The sequence below is a fragment of the Schistocerca americana genome, chromosome 1 (genome assembly GCF_021461395.2).
Source record: "Schistocerca americana isolate TAMUIC-IGC-003095 chromosome 1, iqSchAmer2.1, whole genome shotgun sequence".
Classification (NCBI taxonomy): Eukaryota; Metazoa; Arthropoda; class Insecta; order Orthoptera; family Acrididae; genus Schistocerca; species Schistocerca americana.
The window spans coordinates 566,047,774-566,057,280 of NC_060119.1; positions in this window are offsets into that span (position 1 = coordinate 566,047,774).

The window sequence follows — 9,507 nt, forward strand, 5'->3', positions numbered from 1 at the left end:
TCCGTTAACCGATTTTCATCAAGTGTCTGCTATATACCAATAATCCACAAATATACGGTGTTTTCTGGGATATATTTTTACAATGAGAATTCAGTTGTAACAATACGAGCATATCTCGATGTAATTCTATGTTTTAAGTGATACTTTCACTTACGTGTACTCTACACTTGATTGACATCACATGTGGCATAATGAATTGTTAACTAAGGTCAAATAAAAAGATAAAAATAATAGAGAAGATTGCCGGAAAGTTAATGGATCTGTAGAAAAAGGCATCACTTGGAAGTATGTTGAATTTAAGATGAGACGGAATGTTGATATTAGCGTAAAACCAGATAATGGGGTAGCTACAATTTCAGGGAAAGAGTTTAAAAATTCTTTAAGGTTCTCGTTGGAGTTATGTTCAAGGGCTGTGTTACGTTTCTTTACCATAGTTCATTTTATGTTGTGTGCTGAGATTGGTGCATTTAAATCTGCTTGTGGTCTCGAAGCTAAATATTGATATTGCGAGTAGGAAGAGCAGCCGACGTAGTACTGTCATTGTCGGTATACAGAGCCACGAAAATGTCAGCGTAGTGGTTATCTGAGACAATGAATAGCCGGAAAAGTTGGCTTACCTAGTTAACCAGAAAGGAACTTACTTTCTTTGGAAGAATGGAAGTCAATATGGACTGATGTTATGAATAGATATATATGTGGTGTCAGCTTCAGTCAAATTTAGCTTAGGACCGAAGCAGTCTTGAAGTTTACAGGATATTTCCAGTCTGGCTGTGCGTATCATCCTGGTAGGCGCTTCAGTCCGGAACCGCGCTACTGCTACGGTTGCAGGTTCGAATCCTGCCTAAGGTTCTAAGTTCGAGGGGACTGATGACCTCAGATGTTAAGTCCCATAGTGCTTAGGGTCATAATGGTAATGTCGAGAGTTGTATTGATGGTAAGAGTATTGGCATGGAGTATTGGTTAGAACTGGGAGTTAGGTTAGGTCACGATTGTTTCCTGTCATAAAAAGGACCACTGTTTTTCTGCGTCCAAAGATTTTTACAGATGCTATTACTACTCCAGGTATGGGATTACCTTGAGAACTGGTGTGACAGAGAAGAGAGGATAGGTTTCCTGAGAGGAAAGTAATAAACTGAAGCCACCAGTTGAGTTCAGGTACGAGGCAACTATGGAGATTGACGTCGATAGTAAAAATATCTATGGACAAAATTTGTCAGTAAAGATCAGTAAGCTAGACACATCAAAAAAATGTTTGCATCACCCAAGTTCCCAGAACTCCTGAAGACAGACTTGGACTGTGGATATTGTATCACAAACACAGTCCCTTTCACTATTCAGAGATGTCACTAAACCCGCCAAAGACGTAAACAACCATGTATGAGCAGCACCTATTAGGCGGAGGGAGTCCGACAGCCGATCAGTTCCAGTCATTCCACCAGGAAGGAGGTATACGGCTCGTGTTGTCTGTAGTTCAACCATGCCTAGCTGGTCAGTGCCGCGGTTCGATCGCGTCTGCATTGTTACTTTTTGCCAGGAAGGGCTCTCAACAAGGGAAGTGTCCAGGCGTCTCGGAGTGAACCAAAGCGATGTTGTTCGGACGTGGAGGAGATACGGAGAGACAAGTACTATCGATGACATGCCTCACTCAGGCCGCCCAAGGGCTACTACTGCAGTGGATGACTGCTACCTACGGATTATGGCTCGCAGGAACCCTGACAGCAACGCCATCATGTTGAATAATGCTTTTCGTGCAGCCACAGGACGTCGTGTTACGACTCAAACTGTGCGCAGTAGGCTGCAACCTCACTCCCGACGCCCATGGCGAGGTGCTTCTTTGCAACCACGATACCATGCAGTGCGGTACAGATGGGCCCAACAACGTGCTGAATGGACCGCTCAGGATTGGCGTCAGGTTCTCTTCACCGATGAGAGTCGCATATGCCTTCAACCAGACAATCTCCGGTCACGTGTTTGGATGTAACCCGGTGAGGTTGAACGCCTTAGACACAGTGTCCAGCGAGTGCAGCAAGGTGGAGGTTCCCTGCTGTTTTGGGGTGCATTATGTGAGGCCGACGTACGCCGCTGGTGGTCATGGAAGGCGCCATAACGGCAGCACGATACGTGAATACCATCCTCCGACTGATAATGCAACCATATTGGCTACATATTGGTGAGGCATCCATCTTCATGGACGACAGTTCGCGGCCCCATCGTGCACGTCTTGTGAACGACTTCCTTCAGGATAACGACATCGCTCAAATAGAGCGGCCAGCATGTTCTCCAGACACGAAACCTATCGAACATGCCTGGGATGGATTGAAAAGGGCTGTTTATAGACGACGTGACCCACCAACCATTCTGAGGCATCTACGCCAAATCGCCCTTGAGGAGTGGGACAATCTGGACCAACAGTGCCCCTTGATGAACTTGTGGATAGTATGCCAACACGAATAAAGGCATGCATCAATGCAAGAGGACGTGCTTCTGGGTATCAAAGGTACCGGTGTGTACAGCAATCTGGACCAGCACCTCTAAATGTCCCGCTGTATGGTGGTACCATATGCAATGTGTGGTTTCCATGAGTAATAAAAAGGGTGGAAATAATGTTTACGTTGATCTCTATTTCAATTTTCTGTGCAGGTTCCCGAACTCTCGGAAACGTGGTGATGCAGAACATTTTTGATGTGTGTAGAAGCGACGAAATGATTTCTGAGAAAGTAGATAATGGCACAGGTAATTGGAATAAAAGGTAAAAATGAGGAGTTCAATAGGATGATTGAAGAAATGTTTTGAATGAGCAGAGATGCTTTCCTAATATCCAACGGCTGCTCCACCTCTAGCAACTGGGTATTGGTTGTCTGTTAACTGTAGGTATGAGATAACACGCGGATAGTGTGATAGGGTAGAAAGAACGTTTTATCTAGAGTAAAGGTGCGTGTGTGTGTTTTTGTAAATGAGGTTACTGGTAAGCCAAACTTTATTAGTGCTTAATGAATGAAGGATGTTGCACAGTTGCCGCACTGTCAGAGAACAGGGAAGTAGAACAGAGAGATGGAAGGAAGATTTTCAGCAACAGATAGACACGTTGCTCATATATCTTTTCGAATGCCATCTACCTACTTTTCCTTTACGGCGCAATAGGGTGGATTTTGTTAAAAAAAAACTGTCCAAATAAGTGTGAAATCTTATGGGACTTAACTGCTAAGGTCATCAGTCCCTAAGCTTACACACTAATTAACCTAAATTATCCGAAGGACAAACACACACACCCATGCCAGAGGGAGGACTTGAACCTCCGCCGGTACCAGCCGCACGGTCCATGAGTGCAGCGCCTAAGACCGCTCAGCTAATCCCGTGCGGCCGTGGATTTTGCAAGAATATCAGGACATACAAAGTTCTTTGATGATTCTATGTGTTCTTATCATCTAAAAGGTTTTCTATACACCTGTTAACAGTCATTCGCTTTGCGAAAGTTTTCATGAACCGGTTAATGATTTATCCAGTTCGAAAGACCATATGTAACAATGGAAAAAGCTCTAAGGATACCTCAACATCATCAGCGTATCACTAGTAACTCCACTGTGCTCATTGTATCGTGGATCCGTGTACAGTTATGAACTCACCTAACGCTCTTGTTATCCACCACAAAGTGACATTAAATTCTACGGCAGTCACGAGCAGCTAATTGCGCTCATATTTGAACTGTAAAGGATATGACGAACGGCTTTGTTCATGATATTGATTCTAAACAAGTATCTACAACGAAAACCTGAACAAATCTGGAACACAGCGCTCCTCATTGCTGACTAAGTATGACGATACAAGAAGTCTCTAATTTTAGGTAGTATCGCATAACAAGTCTGAACTTGAAATTATAAGATGAAAATTTCTATAGTAGACCATGACTCCTACAAATCAACTATTGTCCCTGTAATGTTAAATACGGTTTCATTCACATGTTACAAAGCGGGCGGTGGTTTAAACCTGAAATGACATGATGTAAATTTTTGTGTCGGACCGAGACTCGAACCCTGTATCCAATGAAATTGGTAAGTGAGCACAACCTCTTATTAGATACCGAAGTTATTCACGAAAAATTTTTGTCTTATCTGTTTTAAAAACTGACGTCTATTGCTAATGTTTTCTAGCCACAAATAGACGATAAATATCGGTTTATTTCACCAGGAGCGAGATGTGTGCATGTGAGAAGGAACGCTTGGAAAAGTTCTGCGATTACTGATAAATGGATGCCAGACATACAGTCATTTAACACTGCACATGAAAAGAAGCGAACTACCGAATACTTTTCACCAGTAGCTGGGAGTGGCGGGTTTGAACCTGAAATGATGCGTTTGAATGTACACTACTGGCCATTAAATTGCTACACCAAGGAGAAATGCAGATGATAAACGGGTATTCATTGGACAAATATATTATACTAGAACTGACACGTGATTACATTTTCACGAAATTTGGGTGCATTGATCCTGAGAAATCAGTGCCCAGAACAACCACATCTGGCCGTAATAACGGCCTTGATACGCCTGAGCATTGAGTCAAACAGAGCTTGGATGACGTGCACAGGTACAGCTGCCCATGCAGCTTCAACACTATACCACAGTTCATCAAGAGTAGTGACTGGCGTATTGTGACGAGCCTGTTGCTCGGCCACCATTGACCAGACGTTTTCAATTGGTGAGAGATCTGGAAAATGTGCTGGCCATGGCAGCAGTCGAAGATTTTCTGTATCCAGAAAGGCCCGTACAGAACCTGCAACATGCGGTCGCGCATTATCCTGCTGAAATGTAGGGTTTAGCAGGTCGTAGCACATCTGAAATGTAACGTCCACTGTTCAAAGTGCCGTCAATGCGAATAAGAGGTGACCGAGACGTGTAACCAATGGCACCCCATACCATCACGCCGGGTGATACGCCAGTATGGCGATGACGAATACATACTTCCAATGTGCGTTCACAGCGATGTCGCCAAACACGGATGCGACCATCATGATGCTGTAAACGGAACCTGGATTCATCCGAAAAAATGACGTTTTGCCATTCGTGCACTCAGATTCGTCGTTGAGTACACCATCGCAGGCGCTCCTGCTGTTATGCAGCGTCAAGGTTAACCGCAGCCATGGTCTCCGAGCTGATACCCCATGCTGCTGCAAACGTCGTTGAACTGTTCGTGCAGATGGTTGTTGTCTTGCAAACGTCCCCATCTGTTGACTCAGGGATCGAGACGTGGCTGCACGATCTGTTACAGTTATGCGGATAAGATGCCTGTCATCTCGACTGCTAGTGACACGAGGCCGTTGGGATCCAGCACTGCGTTCGGTATTACCCTCCTGAACCCACCGATTCCATATTCTACTAACAGTCATTGGATCTCGACCAACGCGAGCAGCAATGTCGCGATAAGATAAACCGCAATCGCTCTAGGCTACAATCCGACCTTTATCAAAGTCGGAAACGTGATGGTACGCATTTCTCCTCCTTATACGAGGCTTTACAACAACGTTTCACCAGGCAACGCCTCTCAACTGCTGTTTGTGTATGAGAAATCGGTTGGAAACTTTCCTCATGTCAGCACGTTGTAGGTGTCGCCACGGGCGCCAACCTTGTGTGAATGCTCTGAAAAGCTAATCATTTGCATATAAAAGCAACTTCTTCCTGTCGGTTAAATTTCGCGTCTGTAGCACGTCATCTTCGTGGCGTAGCAATTTTAACGGCCAGTAGTGTATAAGTGTATCTGAACGCACTGGCCTTATGTGACAACTGGTTCACTAACTGAAATAGAATTTCTAGTGCAAGATAGTTGCTGGTGAAAGGGTTTCTGTTTGTTGTGACTTTTGTATTGCCATGGCCCAAGCTAAACGGACGTTGCTCAAGTTGGTACCGAAGGGAGATCATGTGTAATGTGGGTTTGGAGCCATGGTGCTACCCAACGTTTTTCGCTTGGCGTTACCAGTGACGGAGAGGGTCCATGTTTGCTGTTAAAAATGGTTGCTTCAAGTGGAAATTAATCCAAGCTCCTGGACACACCAAGCTAACATTAATCCAACAGGCCACCGAACTTCATATTTGGCAGGATCACGATTCTGTCGTAACGGATGACGTGTCATATTGGTTGAGAATTCTGACATCCTTACTCTCTGGAGGTGGGCTGCGACCTGTTCAATATATTCATATGCTTGTCCGACCGCATCACCATTCACCAGGTGCCTCGGCTTATTAATGTGTATAATCTTTGACGTAAAACAAGGTGGGCAGCCACAGAGACTAGATCCAAATCGTTCACTCAAGGCGCCCTTAAAAGAGGAAGACTGGCAGCCCCTCAGAATCGTAAGTTCAGCCACCACCATGAATAGGAAACACTGTAGGGAGTATTCACAGGAAGTGTTGTTGTAGTGTGTTGTATCTGCTCGTGCTATAGTGGTAAACGTCGCGCCATGTCAATGCGAAGTCAAGAGTTCGAGACCACTTATTCCGTTACTTTTTAAACCGCATTTCGTCTGTCTGCCAAAAATAGCAGTCTGATACCTATACATAAAGAAAATTTCTAACACGCCAGTAATTACGAAACTTTCAAAAACGTTTTCACGGAGCAGCTCATGGACGTCTGTACAGACCAGAACAATTAATGCTGTTGACGCCAGCCAGTGACCACCAGCAATCTGACGCCAGCCAGGGCCCGCTGAGGTGATCGTGACGTTTCACGCCTTGTGCCTATGATCTACAGCTCACGTTTCTGCTCTTTCATTGGCAAACATAAAATTACTTATTATTGCCGTCTGATTATCAGCGGGAAGTATCTTCGATACATCGTCTGAACACCGTGCAGTGGGAACAGCACTGTGACCATTGCTTGTGCTATGAACGGGGACACTGAAGTATGTTGTCTCTCGTTGCTGGTCAAATTTATCTGAAAAAATAGGGTAACGCATTAAGTTCAGGGTGTTTTCTTTTCTATTGTCGTTATAAGCGTATTTATCAGCCGTCACTTTTGTACGAAGTTGTAATATAGTTCTTGCAGTGATGTATTAAATTATTTATATTTGAAGGTTATTAAGAGTATTGCTCAAGTATTAGGAAATGAAGCGTCAAGAAGGAAGAATCTAGCCTTTGTGACGTTTGATTCGCTTTGTATTTAATAGCGGGTTGAAGGCAGTGGTGGAAACTTGGAACTAGTTCCATGCATGGGGCAAGTGCCTTCAAACAAATCATTTCAGGAAATTGTTTTCTCGTTTCAAGTAGGGTCGCTTTTATGTGAATTGTCGCGTTCAGGGAGATAAGAGGGTTTAATGAAAACGTCTTTATGTTTATCACAATATACCCTGTTAGTGGACCTGAAAATTGTATAAAGTGAAACTTGCATTCAATGGGCAAGATTCGAAAGCTGGGTGTAGCAGTGCTACATGCTATAATTCAAAGCAATGGGAGACTAGATAAATATTTCTATTTGGTCATCATCAGTCGCTCACCGAGCATTCCTATCCAAGTATTCTTAATTGCTGACGATATATGGTGCCTTTGTGTCAACTACATAAAAAAAGATTTTAATGGCTGAGCGCTAATATGGAACGACTGCCCAGGCAAACGGCAGTGAGCGAACACACGGGATAATATTTTGCAACTGGTGTCACAAAAAGGCTTCCCACAAGCGCCACCTTCGTCACTTTCATTTGTTGACAGCGTCTGGATAGAATCAACTGCTGTACTGCCAACGTGACAGAAACAGCTGTCCAGCTGGAGGTCATCACTCGCTAATCTTCTGATCTTGCAAGCGCCCTAGAAAAATTACCGAATATATGAGAGACCATATTGTTGATGATAATTTGTCTCTTATGCTTTTCTTTAATACAAAATATAAAAATATGCTCTGTTCTAATATAATCGAGCTATAATTTGTCATGATATCCTTACAGTAAAAGTCTACTTTAACAAATCATAAAATATCTGTAGTTCGAACGTGCCCAAAACTTCACATCTTTGTAAGATGTCAAGCACGTTTGAACTCAGTATGGCCTGTGTCTACGTGCAGACCTATTCATGTTCAAGAAGTATTTTGAAACTACTACGAAAGTATGTAAATCTGGTAATGAGAATAGATCCAAAAAGGAAGCCAGTAAATAAATTACTCAACGCCACACATAGATCAGTGAAACAATGTATTCACAAAAATCTATAATTTATGCAAGTACAACCAGAAAAATACAAGCTGTAACAAGGATGCGGTGTCGCAACTTATTAAATATTTCACCTTTAGATCTAGAGGGAAATACATGGAGGTTGTGAGAAGATTTATGACGGCGATGGTTGATTAATGGTCTGGAAGCTTGTAGGTTGGTAAGGGTAGAGGTTAAATGCTGATTACACTTCTAGATCACCTAGAACTATGTTCCGCTTCACTAAGCGACCGCATTATCAAACTGCTAGTGAAGCAGTAATGTCTGCAGTCCACTCTTATTGACATAGTGATTCATAACACAAATAATTCGTGACATAAGATAGAAGATTAGTTGTACATTCTGCGTGGAACAACCATCCTGGAGTAAAACATAAATTTCGTAACCCAGTGTTAAACTTTACGTCAAATCATTCAGCTTACGTAACGGAGATGAGCAGAAAATACCAAGTGAATTTTGCAGGATAATTTTATAGCACTCCAGGAAGTAAGTTGACGGTCACATAACTGCCAAATATGTTCTACAATATTGCTAAGCCTACATTAGACGTGCATCAGGAAGAATACATTTTCACAGCTGATGTTTTTCTTGAACTGAGACGCACATGAGAAGATTGTGTGCTTGGAAGACGCAGCGGCACCGACCACCACACTGTTGATTGGGTGCCGAAAAACCTGAAGTATAGACCAAAGAGTTTTATTTCCAATTTCTGTTACTACAATTCGGGTCTCAAGTGTAGTTATGAATAATATCCACAAGCATACGAATGATATCCACATGTATGCGAACATCATAAATTAAGAGCAGTGAAAATCATTTGGGCAGCTCTCCTCTTCAGTAGCTGTCGTAGCTATTTTTACTTTTCTGTTGAATGCGTACTATATTTCAATCAAATGTTCTCAACAATTTTTATGTGAGACGTGAACTGTATTAAAAATTTTAATTTTTTGACTACAAGAAATTTTAATTTCTTTGTCTTTTCTGTGACCAGTCACTTTATTTGTTTTCTGTTTAACATAATGCACGCGTTTCGAGCATGTTATGCCGATCTTTAGCCGTTTATGGGAATAGAAAATTGTCACTTAAAAATAAATTGTCTTAGACTAAACTAACAGAGAACTTTTTGTTTACTTTTCGATTCTGGAATGGCTTTTAGGTACATTTGGAGATAGGGGGAGCGGTTGGCCAGATTTGATGTCCAGTGATGTCTTCTGCTGTTTTGGACCTGTCTCATGTTGTTTATTATGACTGACGCACAGCGACTTTGGCGTACCAAAGGTTCGTTTGCATTATTGGAACACTGGCAGGGCTGTTGTGTA